The sequence below is a fragment of the Hibiscus syriacus genome, unplaced genomic scaffold, assembly GCF_006381635.1.
Source record: "Hibiscus syriacus cultivar Baekdansim isolate YM2019G1 unplaced genomic scaffold, ASM638163v2 tig00111000_pilon, whole genome shotgun sequence".
In the NCBI taxonomy this organism is placed as follows: domain Eukaryota; kingdom Viridiplantae; phylum Streptophyta; class Magnoliopsida; order Malvales; family Malvaceae; genus Hibiscus; species Hibiscus syriacus.
The window spans coordinates 1511561-1531651 of NW_024062947.1; the positions used below are offsets into that span (position 1 = coordinate 1511561).

Consider the following 20091-nt stretch of genomic DNA (forward strand, 5'->3'; position numbering starts at 1 on the left):
AGTATCGATACTACTACCCTAGTACCGATACTCTATACTATGGTACCGATACCCTACCCCTTCGGGTATCGATACCAAAAATAGGTTCGATGTTGCATGGTATCGATACCTTTATCATGGTATCGATACTACCCTACTATGGTACCGATACCACCTACCGGTATCGATGTCAAATTTAGATTCGATGTTTCTTGGTATCGATACCCTTACCATGGTATCAATACTACCTCGTCGGTTCGATAACGATTGAATCAATATCGATACTACTTAGCAAAGTTTATCCCATTTTAGCCTATAGTATCGGTATTGTTCTAGCAGTACTAATACCCTTGCCCATAATTTCCAGTTTTCAACCCGATTTTCACCCAAATGGGGTCAATTTTCGTTATATTTACCCATACCATACTATTAAACTCTTCCTTAACTATTCATACTAACATTCCTTCATTTAGCCTCCTATAACATCTAAAATCTTTCAAGAACACTCAAATCTAAGAATCAAACCACTTTTTCTAATATGTTCTTAATCTCATCTAATACTTCTAATCTTTCTAATCTTTCATTTACTACTTTGGCAAGTAAAATCTACCATTAAACCTCAATATACTAACATATCATTTCAAAACCCATTTTCTAAAATCTCTAATATTATCTCCATTTCATGGCTTTAATCTCATTTAATACTTTCTTAAGCTTCTATATCACTTAATGTTGTAAAAACAACCCACAATCAAAAGGAAAAATTGATTTAATTGAAGCTTACCTTTAGAGCTATGGAGAAGACTTCACCCACGTGAAAGAAGAAGAAAAAGGAAATGGCTTTTTGGTGTTTACTTTCCCTTTTCCCTTTAAATTAATACCTTAATAACTAATAATTTTTAATTCATTTTCTTGTACATGACCAAACTGCCCTCTTAATAATCCATTATCATAATTTAGTCTAAACCATTAATCATAATCATTCTCATCTTTAACCTTTAATCGAATCAATCCTCCTAATTTTAAATTCTTTCAATAAAGTCTTTAATTCACTATTTGGGGCATTACATTTCATCTAACTTGTATGATTAACACCCTTCTGCCAAATGCACAATTAGGCATTTAATCTTTTACTCAAAGGCATTTAGCCTTTCATCTAACTTGCATGATTGGAACATTTCTGCCAAATGCACAGTTAGGCATTTATTCTTTTACTCAAAGGCATTTAGCCTTTCATCTAACTTGTTTGATTGCACAATTAGGCATTTCATCTTTTACTCAAAGGCATTTAGCCTTTCATCTAACTTACATGATTTCACAGTTAGGCATTTAATCTTTTACTCAAAGGCATTTAGCCTTTCATCTAACTTGCATGATTGCACAGTTAGGCATTTAATCTTTTACTCAAAGGCATTTATCCTTTCATCTAACTTGCATGATTGCACAGTTAGGAATTTAATCTTTTATTTTAAAACAGTTCTTACCCTAAAAATTATTCATAATATCAATTCCACACACACCATAAACATATATCATATAAGGTAAAACATACATTAATTTAAACATTTGAGGTGGACTTATTGTGAGTCTCCCTCAATCCATATAATTACAATATATGCACTCACCTGATATGTTGTAGTGACGTCCAACTACTTGGCAACTTTGTCCTTACCATTTTTCTTGCTTGACTCGGGAGCTTGGTTATAATCTACACAAGCACCCATTTAGTATACATATCATACAAATGTTAGTATATTATCTAACATTTATACTTTAATAATACTCAAAAGTACTATTCTTTTCAATTTCTATAACAATTTCATCATATCTTATAATTCCTGGCTCAATAGTATCGGTACCCCTACCATGGTATCGATACTTATATATTATGGTACCGATACTCCCTTTCAGTATCGATACCATTTCGGCATTCTGGAATCCATGGTATCGATACCTTTCTCCTAGTACCGATACTTCTATACTATAGTATTGATACTCCCTTTCAGTATCGATACCATTTCTACATTCTGGATTCCAAGGTATCGATACCTTTCTCCTAGTATCGATACTCACATCAGTATCGATACTCACATCAGTATCGATACTAATTACATTAGTATCTATACCACACCTCTGATTTCCATAAATTTAAACCTATAGTATCGGTACTGTTCTTCTAGTACCGATACCCTTACTCGGATTTTCCATTTTTCAGCCCGATCCTTACCCAAATTTGGTCAATTTTCCTAATGTTTACCCCCAACAATACTATTAAACTCTTCTTTACTTATCTCCCAAGAACATCTCAAACCAAGAATCATACCACTATTTCTAACATGTTTTTACTCATACCTAAAGCTTCTAATCTCTTATTTACTTCTTTGACAAGTCAAATGTACTAATAAGCATCAGTTAAAACTCATATTCCAACATATCCTTCAAAAACGATTTTCTCTAATCTCCAATAATTCATTCATCTCTTAGTTTAATCTTCTTTAACTCTTCCTTAAGTCTCTATACTACTCAAAGATTCAAAAACCGACCAAAAACGAAATGAAAATCTAGCCAAATGAAACCTTACATTTGGCTATGGAGGAGAGCTTATCACGGGAAAGAAGGAGAGAATATAGCTTAAGGTTTTTCACTTTCCCCTTTTTCCTCTACTTTAATACCATAAAATGAATTTTAAATTTATTTCCCCTTAAAGTACCAAAATGCCCTCTTTATTCATCTATTGATACAAATTAGTCTAAAATACTATTCCAAATCATTTTCTCATTTCTTATCATTTATTCAAATAAATCCTCTAAATTTTAAAAATTTCAATAAAGTCCTTAATCTAATACTTGGAGTATTACACTCGTTTTTGTTCTTTCTTTTATATTTGCTTAATCTTTTAATGATTGAACTTATGTTACCTTCTAAGGTTGAATAATTGAACGAGTTTTAATCTTAGTTATTCGAATATCAAATTAATTACGGATTCTCTTAACTCTTCAAGAATTATGGATTTTTGACATATGGCAATTTAGACCTTTCTTATCCTGTCTAAAACCCCAAAATAAAATCTCTCGATTCTTTACCCGAAATAATTCATGGTCACTACCAAAGACCATATTTTGGCATTCCCTCTCTTTGAGACCTTAAAACATTGCCTTTATCTTTTCGAGACACAAAAAAATCATACACATACCTTTCCTTAAGCCAATAAAGTCACACCATCGTTTTCTTAGACGCAAAACTGACATTTTCTTCTACCAATAAAACCTGAAGGCATTGAGTACAAGATGTTCGCTTGAACGCGAAGCTTCCTATAAGAAGACACAACGTGGGGCATCTTGTATCAATTTTATGAACTTAAGCATGTAAAATTGAGATATGCTGGAAATACGAAGCAAAAAAATAAAATTCCTTCAAAATAATTTTATCATGCATTGATTACATTGTTTTTATGTATATTAATCCTGAAAATCTATCCCCCTGGGAAACCTCTTTTGCAAGGATTTCTTTGTATGAAATGATGAACGGAATTCTTTCATTATCCATTCTCAATAGAAGAAAATATATCCCTTGTGTCCCCATTTGAGCCTAAATTATATTTTCTTCTGATTCAACCATAACGAAGGATCATCCTCCATACTGGGGGGCAAGGTGGAAGAAATATGCTCGCATGAGTGAAGACTATCAATCCTGATGAGATACTGAAAGGTGAACCAAATACAGAGTGCAAAGATCACATCAAAGCAAAGAGAAAAAAGAAAAGAAAACAAAGACAAAGAAAAAAGAAGACAATAAGCACATGCAAAAAAAGATTCCCTCGAGTCAAATGACGCATCGAGCTTCAAACCATGAGATTGATCAAGCACAATCATTCCAGAATCAGTTCACCAGAAGGTCATAGAGCATCCAGAGAAAATAAGGGACTCATACGAGTAGATTCAAATCGAGCATGACAAGATTGAAGGCATTAGAATGAATTGATCATTGGTTCAATAACCCTTAAACACTTGTTTAGTCCTCTTATCCCTTTCTTTCATAACCATGAACCATTGCCTACATTACGTGCCTAAAAAGTCCTTTCTAATCTTACATGGATTTCTAAACAGAAAAGACTATCTTCAGATCTCATCCCGCCCATTAGGATTAATCTTTTATTTACAAAAGGTTTCTAAAATATTTAATACATGATAGATGAAAAAAATAAAAATAATAACAAATGGGGTTCAAGACGTAAATTCTGAATAACGTTTTGAAACCAAATAAGGATTCAAGTTGATAAACTGAAAAGACGGCTTGAATATAAAGATGGTGCAACTATTGCATGGAAGGCGATATCACAAATCCCTTGATAAGGCATCGCACAACCAGAGTGTAATCATGAGAGCTGGGAGTTGGAGAACACTTCCAGCATATGAGCATAGAAGCTACTCCATCAGATCAGTGAACATCAAAGAAATAAGAATGTTAAACCTTTGAGCAAAGAAAATAACCTGAGACTTTTTTATCCTTTCTTTACTTAACCATACGTCAAAGATAGCATTGATCTTGACACTTGTCAAATGGCTATAATTTATTTAAAGATTAAAAGTGTAATTAATTCTTTGATATCCAATGAACTCTTGTTTTATTATTTACCTCAATTATAAAACCTAGAAAGGGGCAATATTTTCAAACTTTTGATTAAACATTTTTCAACATCCTTTTAATTGATATTTTCAGACTTTTGAAAATAAAAGAAGAAGAAAAATGTTTTTAAACAAGACAATCTCTCTGGAGTGGATCTTGGTAGTTGACATGTGGCTCTCAGACACAAAGCTCATGGTTAGAATCAGTGCTGAAGCAAGAAACATCGAATGATGGGGCATCTTTGGAGATTTAACAACTTGAAGTGAACGATCAGATCTCCTGAAGGCCTTTCCTCCACCAGCAGGAACAAGCATAATGTATATCGCCTCTGAGGGTATTTCTCTCGAAACAAAGTGTCGTCTCGCTATAGGCAAATTTTCCTAAAAACAAATTTTGTCTCACTGGAGACAATTTTTCTCAAAACAAATTTCGTCTCGCTTGAGACATTTTTCCTTTAAGATACAAATTTCGAGTTTGTTTCACTTGAAACAAAGTTGATCTCACTTGAGATTGTTTTTCTCAAAACAAATTTTGTCTCACTTGAGAAAATCTTTCTTAAGACAAACTTTGAAATTGTTTCTCTTGAAACAAAGTTTTGTCTCTCTTGAGAAGTTTCTTTTGAAGAAAAATGTTTGAGTTTGTTTCTCTGGAAATAAAATTTTGTCTCTCTTGAGACAGTTTCTTTTGAAGAAAAATCATTGAGTATGTTTATCTTGAAACAAAAGTTTTGAGTTTGTTTCTCTTGAAACAAAAGTCTTTGAGATTGTTTCCCTTGAAACAAATTTTGTCTCCCGTGAGACAGTTTCTCGCGAAACACAAATCTTTGAGTCTGTTTCCCTTGAAACAAAGTTTTGTCTCCCTTGAGATAATTTCTCTTGAAACACCCATCTGTGAGTCAGTTTCTCTTGAAACAATTATCCCTAAAGATGGCCTGTCGTTCTCATCCCGTAGGAACCGTGTCATCCACCGACCAGACCTCCTCATCACGTAGGAGCTGTGTTACCCATAGATAACCAATCATCCTCATCACGTAGGAACCATGTTATCATCCCTAAATATGGCCAATCATCCTCATCATGTAGGAACTATGTCATCCACCGACCAGACCTCCTCATCACGTAGGAGCCGCGTCACCCTAGATAACCAGCCGTCATCATCGCTTAGGAACTGTGTTATCACCCTCCATAAAGATGGCATATCGTCCTCATCGCGTAGGAACCATGTCATCCCCTTAGATGACCAGAACTCTTCATCACGTATGAGCAGTGTCGTCCCTAACAACAAACATATGAAATTTCCAGGCAGAAAAAATATAACCGGACAAAAACTGGTTTTCTTTTTTGTCTTTGCCCTATTCTTGTTAACACAAGAATGTGCAAAGAGGGACGGCTATAGATAACCGTTTTTGTCCGGGTTTACAAAAATATTATTATTATTATTATTATTATTATTATTAGCATATATTATAACATTTGCAGGCCCAACACTCAAGCCCAGAGCTCATTACAAGTGACCTATCTATCACCTAGAAGCCCAACTGAAGCCCAATGGAGATACCCAACCCGGTTACAACTTAACCCAGATCCAACTGGAATCCAAATGACCCAGCTACCAACAAGTCCACTCAGCAGACCCGAACAGGCCTAGCAGACTACAAACCTGACCTGAACCGACCCAGTAACCTGACCTGACTCACTTAGGGTTTCATTATAACCCTAGGTAGCTTCTGCCACTGTTGTTGTCGTTCTTGTCAGAGTATCTCAGTCGACTCATCTAGGGTTTCATCATAACCCAAATAATAAAAAAGAGAAAGCAAATTTAAATAAGTCAGACCGAAATCCCAAGGGGATTAACTTTCATGATATCAGATACAAGGGAGATAAAAAAAGGGAGAGAAAATACAGAGAATATATTCGAGGGGGTTTGAGAGAAAAAAATCGAAAAAAAGAACATTAGATAGAAAAAGCCTAAAAATAAAGAGAAAAACAGAAAGAAAAGAAGAGAGGAGAGGAGAGAACATACCTCGGTCCGATGAAAGCTGAGGTCGCCGGAGCTAAAGAAACCGAAGGGTTTCTTCTTAGATTTGCAACGATTGGGCCATTTTCAAATCAAACAAGGCCTAAATCCTTGCTCAGGGCCACAAGACACTTCGGGTGATATCTTTTTTTTCCCCTCCGACGCCGGCGTACGATGGCGGTCGTCGATCAATGACGACCGACACGACAGAGTGCCACCAGATTCTGAGAATCCTTGTACTCCGTTTAAAGCTCTCTGAAGCCTTCTCTCTATTCTCTCTCTTTCAAAAAAAAGGGCAGGGAACAAATGAGAAATGGTTTGATTTTGGGCCTTGTTTTTGGCCATATATATGGCGTGTGAAACGGTGACGTTTTAGAGACCTGGAATGCATTTTCGCGCGTGGATTATTCACTAGAGAGGTCCTTTGTACCTTTCTATTTTAGTCATTAATGCAATTTTATTTTCTTTTTATTTTGTTCTCTTATTTCGTATATGTTGTAATTTAGTCATTGTTTACCTTTGAATACTTTTATGTTTTATTTAAGCCTAGGTCATCGTGTTTTAGTTTATTTATATTTAATCAGTCTATTTTCTTGGTTAGTTCATTTTAATCCTTATTTGGTTAATTATTATATTTCTATTAATATTTGACTTTGGCCACAATGTTTGTAATTATTTTATTTTAGTCACTGATTTCAGTTGTTGTGTATTTTTGTTGATGTTCGAATTTGGTCATGATATTTTTAAATCTATCATTTTAGTTATTGTTTTACATTTGGTTTAATTATGGTTTGGTCCTTTATGTTTCTATTTATTTCATTTCAGTCATTTATATTATTTATGGGTTATTTTTATTTATAGTGCCTGTAATGTTTAATATTTTTATTTTGGCTCTGTTTTTGTATTTAATGTCCAACCTTTTAACTTTCTATTTTTTTATTTTAGTCCTTTAACTTTTTATTTTTGCTATTTTAGTCTTTTATGTTTTTATTTTGGTTATTTTAGTCATTTAAATTTCTATTTTTGCTATTTTAGTCCTTTAAGTTTTTTTTATTATTTTAGTCCTTTAACTTTCTATTTTTTCTATTTTAATCCTCTAAATTTTTGTTTTTCTATTTTGGTCCTTTAAATTTTTGTTTTGCTATTTTAGTCCTTTAAGTTCTTGTTTTTGCTATTTTGGTCCCTTAAATCACTGAGTGATTTTTTTTGTATTGTTTGTATTTTAATCTATAATGTTTTCTAATGTGTATTTTAGTCCTTTATATTGAATATTTATTTTTCATGTCATATTGTTATTTGCACTATGTAATAAATATTATTAGCTTTGTTTATTGTAAATATTTTATTTCGCATATTTCCATTTGTATTTATTGAATTTCTTTATTTAAATTTTATCTGAATAATTTCAAGAACACGTATTTATAGATCAAGCGTGGAAAGTATCACTTGATCGAAGTAGTACAATCTAATACGACGTTCAAACCAAATGGAACTTGAAATAAATTTAATTTATTTTACTAATTAAATCTTTTATGATTCAATGTGTTTTTATATAACAATTTAATTTATGCAAAGGTCGATAGTCAATTTATATTCGATTCGTATTTTTTAAATCAATAAGGAGGGAATATTCTTTTACAAATAAGAAATAGTTGAAATAGCTTTTCCGACGGAGGATTGCGAATTTTAAGATTTCTTATCGGGTAAAAGGATGTTCTTTTAAATAATTAATTCTATGTAAGTTAATCGAATTTAAATAAATGGATCATAATTTAACTTTATATTCGATTCATACTTTCCACCATTATGACAACGTGTAAGCGATTCAATACCAATTTTTGGACGCTTTGAGGGTGCTTATCCTTCCCCACACGTAACCGACTCCCGAACCCGTTACATCGAATCTTTGTAATCGCATACTAGTTTTTTGTCTAAATAACAATTTTTCTTAAAATTGTTTTTAAAAGATATTTTTAGGTATTCGACCTACCTAACCCAAAGGTCGATGGCGACTCCTATCCAATTTAATCCAAATTAATTCATAAATCCTAATTTTTCAAATTAAAGTCATAATCGTTTTTTTAATAATAAATAATTATTTTTCCTAAAAAAAATGGTTATGACAGAGTGTATTTCAAATCTCGTTCCTGCCAAGTCCAACAAACAAAACTTTTCAACTAGTTACATAAAGCATGATACAAAGTTATTGGCAACACAAATTACATTCACAATCTTCTCACAGAAGAATGATGTACATATTGAATGCAGTATTCAAAAATCAAACAGAATAAATATAAACTAAACAGAAAACTTCTTCCCACGATCAAGGCCCTTAAAGGTCATATGAGAAAGAAACTTTTGTATGGCATTGCATTATTCTTTTCGATACTACTTTTTGTGTCTCCCAAAGAATGGCTTAGATAACCTACAAACACACTCAACAGAGGAAAGTAATCACACGCAACAGAAGCTTACTCACATTGGAACCACCGACAAAAGGCTTCATGTCTAAGGTCGGACCAAATTCAACTTTGCGTTCATTCTTTTGCCCAAAATTCTATGCATGAAATCTCTTTAGATGGATGGTAAGTACATGAGGTGTGCCTTAACTTTTTGCTTGCAGAGTTGGCACTGAACCTGTCGCTCTCCTTCATCTAAAAGCCCCGCAGCAGTAAAGTTTTTAAGTGCTTTAAGCAAGGAGTCTGCCTTAACTATTTCAAACCTTAAATCTAGGAAGGGGTCAAATGCGTTGGAACCGTAAGAACACTGCAAGCATTTAACCTGAAGATAGAACAGAAAATATTAAATAATGCATAGAAGCAGTAAGAAGTTTGAATATGACTTGGAATATATCAAGTACATGAATTTTCATTGCATAATTGCAAAACATCCAAAATTGTCAAAATCTAAACATACAATTTGATCATATCATTCAGCAAGAAAAAGAATATATCTGACTACGAAGGCGACCACCAAAGATCTTGTGCACCAAACTCTTCTCATAAGAACTAGGGATTTCACTTTATACTCCTGAAGGTAAGCAACACTTGTGCATGGATTCCAGTAGGTTTACCATGTATTCATGTGCATCCTCCTGTCGAGAATTTCAGAAGTTCTGAGATATGCCTAAGCATGAGTTATGAATTACAATTTCTAGAAACTAGAGGGCAAATTGTCTTATGCAGGAGAAATGATATAGCCACTAATATTAACGGTAATTCAAGTTTAATTTTTTAACTTTAACATAACAAATAACTTTCTCAAATGAATTTCAGAAATTTATAGTTAACTGCATTGCCTTAACTAATCCCTGTAGGTATGGGTTAAAAAGGAAATTTATCATGCACCGCAGCCGAATTACAAAATAGTCAATGATATGATATACAAAAAGGATACAGCGCAAGTTCGAGACCAGATCATTTGGTGCCAATATCCTCCCAGTTGATTGTAGAGCGCGGCTAACATGTTTCTGGATTGAACATAAGGCACAAAATCCAGCAATACGCCAGAACATTACCATATGCATAAACACTGATGCGCATAAATTAGAACACTTTTCAATATTTACTGCTAACAAGAACAGAACAATAGATCATAATTTTGCTCACAAGAATTTTGATGCTTGCCACTTTGTAGATAATCCACTAAAGGCTCTGTGTAAGTCAAACATTGCAATGCTGAATTAAGAAAACATGTGTTTCCAAGATTCTCCAAGCCAGCACCCTGTCAACTTTTAAAGCCATGTCAGTGGCTGAATTAGAAGACGAAATCTCCAGGGAAAAAAAGACTCCACGTAAACAAGATATGTATAGAAGCAAGCTCAAAGAAGGAACCCAGTTTAAACATTCAAAACAAAACAAGGAAAAGAATAGAATTTCAATAGAATCATAAAATTAAGAATTACTAAGCGCCACAAAGATAAGATTGAACATAACAGTGCCCGGTATAAAAGCTTACAATTTTACGAAAAGATATCTTCAAACTAAGAACTTGATCCAAACCATTCTCGCACATATCCGTCCCATCAACCTTCCTTCCTGTAACGCTCAATTTATCAGATCCCATCCCGTTTACCCGCTTCGAATCCGGCCCAGGGTTTAGTGTCTCGATTGTAAAATCCCCACCGTCCAAACTTTTAAACGCGTTAAAGGGCTTCCTCGCAGGATGAAACTCAATCTTTTTTCTTAGACAGTTCAAAACTGGAAGAAGAAGAAGATGCCAGCGACCCGTTTCCAAGATCCGAACGCTCCACCATTTCAGCTTCGGTTCTCAATTCCGAGCTACCAATCATCATTGCTTCCGTGTTCGAAAATATGGTTTGCGTTAAAAATTCGTCACCGTCTTCAATCCCAACGAAGAGAAATTTTCAGTGGAAAAAAATGCAAAAAAAAATAACGTTAATAAAGCAGAGAGCTTTTTCGGCTTCTGCGAAAGAGGAGGAGAAAGAGAGAGCCGAAGCTCTATTAAACTCTAAAGCAAATACCCTGACAATTATGATTTAATTTTGGATAAACTATAAGAATAGTCCCTATTGTTTTTTAATTGACCGAATTTCATTATCAATCCAAAAATTCAGTATTCTTGATCTCTTACATTATCGATCTATTTGATTTTGATCCTTCAATTTTAACTCCATTAACCGAAATATTATGTGTCAATTAAAATTTTAAAGAAAAAAACTAAAATATTTTAAAGAAATATCTACATACCTCTTTTTCTTCTTTTTCAAATAAAAACATCACAACATTAATATATTTCAACAAAACAACTTTTTTCTCATAAATCTAATTAGTTCATTCACATATTCCAAATCACCTGAACACATATTTATATATTAAAGAGAAAATCGCCTCAGTGACCAAAAATGCCTTATAATATACGATTTTAACTAACTTTTTCCGGATTTGCCAAAATGACCAACAAAATCGCAATGCGATCGCTAATTCGCAACGCGATCTCCATTATCGCAAATTCGCGTTGCATTTTGCGTTGCGATAGTTGGAAATCGCGTTGCGATGGTCTACAGTGTCGTTGCGATTTTCCCAATTCGCAATGCAAATAAGTAAATCGCAACGCGAATTGGAAAAATCGCAATGCGATACTGACTATCGCAATGCGATACTGACTATCGCAATGCGATACTTACTATCGCAATACGATAATACAAAATCGCAACGAGATACTGACTTTCGCAATTCGATTCTGACTTTCACAACGCGATTTACATAGCGTCATTCGTATTAACGCGTATTTTTTTTTTCAAATTCCAAACACGAATTTTTTCTTAATAAATCGGAAACTGAACCGTCCACAGTAATTGCAACTCATAACCTCAAACCCAAAATCACAACACTCAGTCCCATCTCCATCTCTCACTCTCTACGGCGAAATCCGTCCCCATCTCCGAAGATTTCCGTCCCTATCGCCGGCGAAATCCCTCACAACCATTCACAGTCAAAAATCCCTCACAATCATTCAGAAATGGAAAATCAACCTCCGAGGGTTAGTTTAGTTTTATTTTTATTTTGAAATTTTTGCATTATTTTAGGTTTTTCATATTAAGATTGATGATAAGTTTACTGGTAAGTTCAATAATAGATTAACCATTTCACTTAGATTTCTTATTAAATTCATTCGATTGCTGCCAATAATGCTAAACTGTTTAGCCTGTGAAGTTAGTATTTGTCTTTGTTTTGTCTTTTGGTTGAAGTAATGCAGAAGAAGAATAGTTTCGAGAATGAAAATCGCAATGCCGAAATAACTATCGCAACGAGAGAATCGCAACGCGAAATAAAAATCGCAACGCGAAATAAAAATCGCAACGCGAAACCAAAATCGCATTGCGATTTTCATTTCGCGTTGCGATTTTCATTTCGCGTTGCGATTCTCTCGTTGCGATAGTCATTTCGCATTGCGATTCTCTCGTTGCGATAGTCATTTCCGCGTTGCGATTCTCATTATCTCGTTGCGATTTTCATTTCAACCAAAAGATAAAACAGTGTTGCAAATTTTAGTTTCAAGAATAAACTACTATTTATGTTTATTGTTTTTGGTATATCTTGACAGTGTAGTTTTTGGTATATCTAACTTGGTATGTTTATTGTTTTTGTAGAAATTTTTTTCGGCTTTATTGACATTAAGGAATAAAGTTAGCCTAGCCACTACAATTGCTTTGAAGCTTTCACCTGCACAAAGAAAATTGTTTGAGGAACCTGCTTCGGGCCATGGCTGAGAGTACAGCATCCGGGTGGAGATGCTAATTTGACCCATTTGTGGCTTCAGACCATGACTAGAGATCTACCCGACAGTATACAACGTTGTGAGGAAGAGATATGGTTTCATTTTCCACCGGCGTATACTTGTTTTGGGCGGAAGGAGTTCTGCTTAATCACTGGTCTACGATTCTGACACGATGATGTAGGCCGGTACACTCATCATATCACCCGCCCATCATGGTTATCCAGGGTTTTTCCTGATGAGTCAATAGAGAAGCCGAACTTACACGTCGACGACATGAAGAAATTGTTTAATAAGAAAGATGGTTTTACTCGGATGAATGACGTCGATGTTGTCCGAGTATGCCTTCTACTACTTTTGTATGCCAGCTTTTTAGGCAGAGAGGCCAGACAACCTATTCCTCAGGAGCTAATATTATTGGTAGAGGACCTAAATGCATGGAATCTGTTTCCGTGGGGTTCGTATATAGAAAGCTACCTGGACTAAGTTGTCGTCTGCCTTTGATGACCGCAAAGTTTGCGGGGCGATGGGTCGAAATACACTTTGTCAGGCTTTGTTTGGGCCTTTAAGGTAAGAATTTCTATATAATGTTTTCAAAATTATAATTAATTATTTAACAATTACTAATGTTTGTTATTATATTGTTTGTAGATTTGGATATTCGAGGCATTTCCCGCCATGAAGACATATGCAATAAAAACTTCAAATGATATTCCCAGGGCTATTTCCTGGAAGAGGAAATGTCTGTTGGATTGGGAAGACTTAATACCATATGCGACAATAAATAATGTAAGTTAACCAAAATACTATCATATATAAACAAGTTATTAATAGTAGACGTTTAACTTTGTTTGAGTTTTTATATTTTTAGGAGGCCAATATTCCATTAATTAGACTGACACCCACGGAGGTTGAGCTTGCCACTGATTGGTGGCAAGCTAGTCAGTGTTTTCTTGATGGCACGAATGATGAGCAGCCTCCACTTCCTCCACTTCGAGAGCCATCACCTCACCCAGAGCCATCACCTGATCGACCCGACTATACACCTCTACAACGAGAGCCATCACCTATCCCGTCACATCATCGAGCCTCTTCTCCACCATCACCTCATGATAGGCGACCGACAAAGATGCCACGACTTCTATCTCCCTGTTCTCCACCTCCACGGGATGAGTCAAGGGAGTTACGTGATGAGGTCAATGCCTTGCGTGAGGAGATCGGTACTCTACTCGATAACGATGGTGCATGGCGTGTAGAGGTGTCTACTTTACGTGGTGAGGTTACCGCTCTACGTGAGATGGTAGTATCGTTGCAGAATGAGGTTCATACTCTACGCAATAAGGTAAGTTTAAGATTTTCCATATTTAACTTGATGATAAATTTACTCGTAATTTCACTTAAATTAACCATTTCACTTAGATTGCTTAGTAAATTTATTCGGTTGCTGCCAATACTGCTAAACTGTTTATTAACACTGTGAAGTTAGTATTTGTCTTTTTGTTTTGTCTTTTGGTTGAAGTAAATTTATTCGGTTGCTGCCAATTCTGCTAAACTGTGTATTCTTTAACACTGTGAAGTTAGTATTTGTCTTTGTTTTGTCTTTTGGTTGAAAGTTTGAAATATATTTGTCTTTGTTTTCACTGTTTAAATATCATGTCTGTTTATTTACTGATATTTGTATTTAATTATTTAGCGGACCGATAAGGTGGATGCTTTACGGACTTCACGCATCAGACGGCGTGCACGTGCTATTAAGTCTCCGTATACCCCAATAGTGCGAAGACACCGCAAGAGGTCCACTCCTATCATTCCTCGAGAGTCCCCTATCATTCCTCGAGAGTCCCCTCCCACCGTTCAAGAGGCTACTGTCATCGTTGAAGAGGTCCCTTCCACCATTCAAGAGCCCGATTCACATGGTGTCATATGTAGGATTCTTGAGAAACCCTCTGACGTGCCGGACATGATGGATTCAAGTTGGCTCTCGTATGAGTTCCCGACCAGTACCATACCGGTATCTGAAGTGGAGAGGAAACAACTACCGGACACAATTCTGGATAACACCCTTTGGGCTAAGACCGCAGTTGATTTTTATCTACATGAGCGAAGCCAGGGGTGTTTCACTGACATATGCAAGCTCAATGATGATATATATTTGTTGCTTGATCGGTCTTAGTGGGGCGTATTATTAGGGGTCGAAGACAATGGCTATTTCGATGGAGGGGTAAGTCTTATATTTTTCTTATATTTTAATTTGATTATTTTTTTTGTAAATTTATGTAAGTTACTAATATATGTCTTTTTTTGTAAAACAGCATATCGATGCGTGGGTGTCATGTCTTCTAATAATTAGGAAACTTAAGGAAAATAAAAGAAATACACGATATACAATTATGCCGACGTCTTTTAACACCGTTCACTTGAAGAATCAACGAGATGAATCATTTGCGTTGGGCAATGGACAAGCTAACTTTATCCTGCATGGTGGGAGGTCGATAAGGTTAGTGTTTATTTTAGATTGAGTTTAAAGGTATTCATAAATAAGTACGCAAATGAATGAATTATTACTTATGATTGCAGGTGTTTATCCCTGTTTTGGAACGTAACCATTGGCTTCTCGTCGAGCTTCAGATCCCATCCCTTAAGGCAATAGTATATGACAGCATGATAAATTACATATCATTGGCTGATTTAAGAGATATTATTAAGGGATGGAGCTCTTATTTGGCTAAATTCTTGGGTACGATAAATTATTGGACTCGTTCTGGAAACAAGAAGCCAAAGAAGCTCAATATTACAGTTAGCAGAGACGAGACCGCACCACAACAAAAGAAAGGACCCAGAGGGGATTGTGGTCCTCTCGTATGCTTGGCGTTGGACCGTTTGATCACAGGAAGTATAAAGTATCTACCTCCCACCGATATAGATAGAGCTGCAGTAGGCTTGTGGTTTCGACATTATATGGCTAGATCGATATATACGAGAAGCTGCCTACCTGCATCCGCGTTATAAAAATGTCCATAAATAATTGGTATGTTTATAGGCTTGTGGTTTGAAAATGTTTGGTTAAGTACCTAGAATTCAATAATTTGCTGTTTGTAGGTTTTAGATGTGTAGAAAGTGTTGTTTGAGCAAATGTTTGGTTTATGCAGGTTAATCTCAGAAGTGAGCTGCGTGAAAATGATGTATGGCTGAAAAAGTTGATTCAATAGTAGAAGTGTTATTTTCTCTAATAATTATTGCTTATTTTTTGATTGTTTAATTGATTTGTAAAAGGTGATTTGTAAAAGTTGATTTGTTTAATTGATGTTAACATAATTCTTATTTGTGCTTGTTTAATTGATTGAAATGTAATGGTTTATTTTGTTGATTTCAATCTGCATTATGTTGAAGGCAAAAAGTACTATCGCAATGCGAAATGAAAATCGCAACGAGAGAATCGCAACGCGAAATGAAAATCGCAACGCGAAATTAAATTTGCGTTGCGATTTTCATTTCGCATTGCGATTCCCTCGTTGCGATTTTCATTTCGCATTGCGAAATTAGCGTTGCGATTTTCATTCACATTGCGATTCTCGTTGCGATTTTCATTTCGCATTGCGATAGTAATTTCCGCGTTGCGATAGACATTAAGATGATTGCCTATTAAGTGATAACAACTGAACAGATCATAGCAATTTTCAAACTCAAGTTACTAATACATTCCTAACTGAAAATGTTAAAAGTTCACACATAAAATCTACATAATACAACGTTTGCATTTAAAAATCACCTAAGTTAACAGTCCCAAAAGGTGAAGCCAGTTGTGATTGGGATTTTAAAGATGATTGCGATTTTGATTGCCTTTTTTGACACCATATGAGCTTTGGATTTGATGATGATCCATATTTTGGTAGAGGAAAAGATGATTGTGATGGTACTGGTGATCCACATGTCAACCTTGTATGACCACTTTCCTTGCACCGACTACATGTCGATCTCTTCTTCTCTTCACCCTTAGACGGTATACGATTGTGACTTTTTGGTCGGCCAGGTAGCCTTCTATCCATGGCTGGTGGCAAAACTTTTTGTAAGTCACCTGGTATGTCCCACTCAGAAGGATGTGGAATAGGGTAGACAATCTCGGCATAAGTCTGTCGATATACTTCTGTAGTGTAGCAATCCATAGCGTATGTGCTTGAATCATCTTGGTTTAGATGAAGAGCAACTTTTATAACATGGCCACATGGATAACCAGATGTTTGTCATTTCATACAACTACAAGTCCTTGCATTTAGATCGACAAGCCCATTTAAGTTATTATCCAATACTTCAAACAAAGTGTTTGAACATGGTTCAACTCTCCATGACGTTGACTTCACAACACGTTTCGTTATCTTTTTTTCAGTCCATGGTGTAACACGATATTCCAATGTTCCTGTAAATTTAAATAAATAATACTTAGTAAAATATATGATAAGTTACGAATTCAAAGAAATAATACCTGCATGGTTTCTTTTCTTGTAGTACCACTTTGAATAGAGGCTCGAAAAAACTCCATTAACATAGTAATGGGTAATTTCCGGGAATGACGACTTAGAGCGTTGATTGATTCTGCACTATTAGACGTCATGAAACCATATCTTGCTCCAAGTTGATGTACTCTTGACCATCTTTCAAACCCGACATCTTCTAGTGTTTGAGCACACCGAGGCAAAACACGTCTTAAACAGTTTATATGCTTATTGAAATCCACTTCCCGATAAGCTTTTACAGCCTTCCAGTATGTCCATTTGTGCTTTTTTATACCAGCAGACCTTGATTTTAGATTTCTATACAAATGAACACCACAAAGTCCATGAAAAGCATCTGGGAAACACCTTCTAACAGCGTTGTCAATTGAGTTTGCCCTATCGGAAATGATTGTCAGATTGCTAATAGGACCTATGCAATCCCTAAGATGCCCCATAAACCATGTCCATGAATCAGAGGTTTCAGATTTGCCAACTCCGTAAGCTATTGGCAATATCCCATTGTTAGCATCCATGGCTACTGCTAATAAGTTTACTCCAAGGTATCGACCTTTCAAATGTGCTCCGTCAACTATAATAACTGGGCGCATGCAAGTAATAAACGAACGAATCTACAAAATAATATACACAAGAAATATAATCATTTAAATGTGAAATGCATGTAACTAACAGAAATGAGTCAACAGATTTATATTGATTTACTAACCGCAGCACCAATGGCGATAAACAGCAACTCAAAGCGTCCATCTCTATCTGTTTTGATATGAGTTACCGACCCAGGATTTTTCAGCTTTAAATTGTGACAATAAGCCGGCAGTTGGGCAAATGATGCTTCTGGCGACCCCCTCAACAATTCCAAGGCATAACATTTGGCTCTCCAAGCTTGAGAATATGATATACTAATCTTGAACCGAGCATTCATGTCAGTCATAATTTCATGTCCCCGATATACCCTGCCATTCAAAAACATTAACTCAGCCAGAAAACCACCCAACCTTTTTGTTTGCCTGTCTATGGTTAGGAAAAACTTGGGTTCTTGAACATGTATGTTTATCAATAAAAGTCCTAACTTGAAACATTTCGCAATCTTTTATCCTCTTTACAATCATACGCCACGTACAGTTTTTGTCAATCATACACCTTGTATCGAAACGATCTTTGCTTGATTTGTTAACTTTTAGTTGATAGCCATCTTCCACACATTTCGTATACAAAGCTATCTTCAAGTCTTCCTTTGTATCAAAACAATCATCTTTCTTGATACGAATAACTTTTGTGTAACAATCAACTGCTTTCTTTACCAACTCTTCTTCCGGTATCTGAAGTAATTCTGGCATATTCCAGTTATACTCCCGTGGCATTTTCTTTTCTTCGGGGACTTTTTCTTCTTCTTTTTCTTCTTCTTTTTCTTCTTCAGGATTATATGAATTACAGAATGGATGTTCAACATGTTCATTCACAGCCTCCACTTCCTCCTCATTATCATCAACAACATCTTCCTCGGCAACGGTTGTTTCATCATCAAAATTCGGGTATTGACCAATATCTAAATCATTACACGCATGGTCTATTTCTTCTTCTGAAACATCATCAAAATCTGAGTATTGACCAATATCAAAGTCCGGGTATTGACCAAGATCAAATTTTGAATATTGACTAGTACTCACAATTTTTTTCTCTTGGCTCATCATCGTCTAATTGGTCAATACGAAAACTGGAATTTGGTGCTGAAAGTTGATTGGGATTTGGATTAGAGAAAGGTTATGGATTTTGAGAAAAACTTAGTTGATTACTACCCGCTACTGACCCAACAATACTACTTCTAGGTTCAACAACATACAATGTAACATCATCACTTGAAACACTAATGTAAGCAATGAATCGTTCAACATCTTCATTGTCGGTTAACAAATAAACTTTACCATTCCTCTGATAAGATAGCCTAAATCCACTTAGGGGCTCTAAATTCAATTTCTTTGAAACACGTAACATTAGAGTTTCATAAGTTAACTTTTTTAATGACAGTTTTAGTTGAAGATTCATGGGTAAAGGCATATATTGTAAAACACCATGAACATTCTCCCATGACCCTCCAAAACACAAATCTATCCAAACATGATCAACATTAGATGATTTCATGGTTGTAAATTAATTTACTAAACAAACGAGCTACGAAACTAAGACATGTTGCCAGATGGGGAAGGATGTAGGAACGGATATAGGAACGGATGTCGCCGGAGAGAGTGATAGATGGAGATGGAATGAGTTACGATTTAAGGATTTAGGTTATGAGTTGTTGCTTCTGCATAGATATATACACAAAAAATTTGTGTTGCGAAACTAAAACCTATTGCGAACTTTGAAAATCGCATTGCGATTCTGTATTATCTCGTTGCGAAAGTAAGTATCGCGTTGCGATTTTCCTAATTCGCAATGCGAATAAGTAAATCGCAATGCGATACTGACTATCGCAACGAGATAATACAAAATCGCAACGAGATTCTGACTTTCGCAACGAGATTCTGAAAATCGCAATCATCTTCAAAATCCCAATCACAACCGGCTTCACCTTTTGGGACTGTTAACTTAGGTGATTTTTAAATGCAAACGTTGTATTATGTGTATTTTATGTGTGCACTTTTAACATTTTCAGTTAGGCATGTATTAGTAACTTGAGTTTGAACATTGCTATGATCTGTTCAGTTGTTATCACTTATTAGACATT

At 35.3% G+C, this 20091-nt stretch overlaps 1 long non-coding RNA gene across 1 annotated transcript; it reads right to left on the bottom strand.

Annotated features, from left to right (window-relative positions):
* Window positions 1-8840: 8840 nt before the first annotated feature.
* On the bottom strand, window positions 8841-11084 carry LOC120149262. The gene is made up of 5 exons (XR_005518463.1): window positions 10579-11084; window positions 10230-10344; window positions 10018-10090; window positions 9538-9747; window positions 8841-9402 (listed from the first exon to the last, which is right to left on the bottom strand). It is a non-coding gene; the product is annotated as an uncharacterized LOC120149262 (long non-coding RNA).
* Between the last annotated feature and the right edge of the window lie 9007 nt (window positions 11085-20091).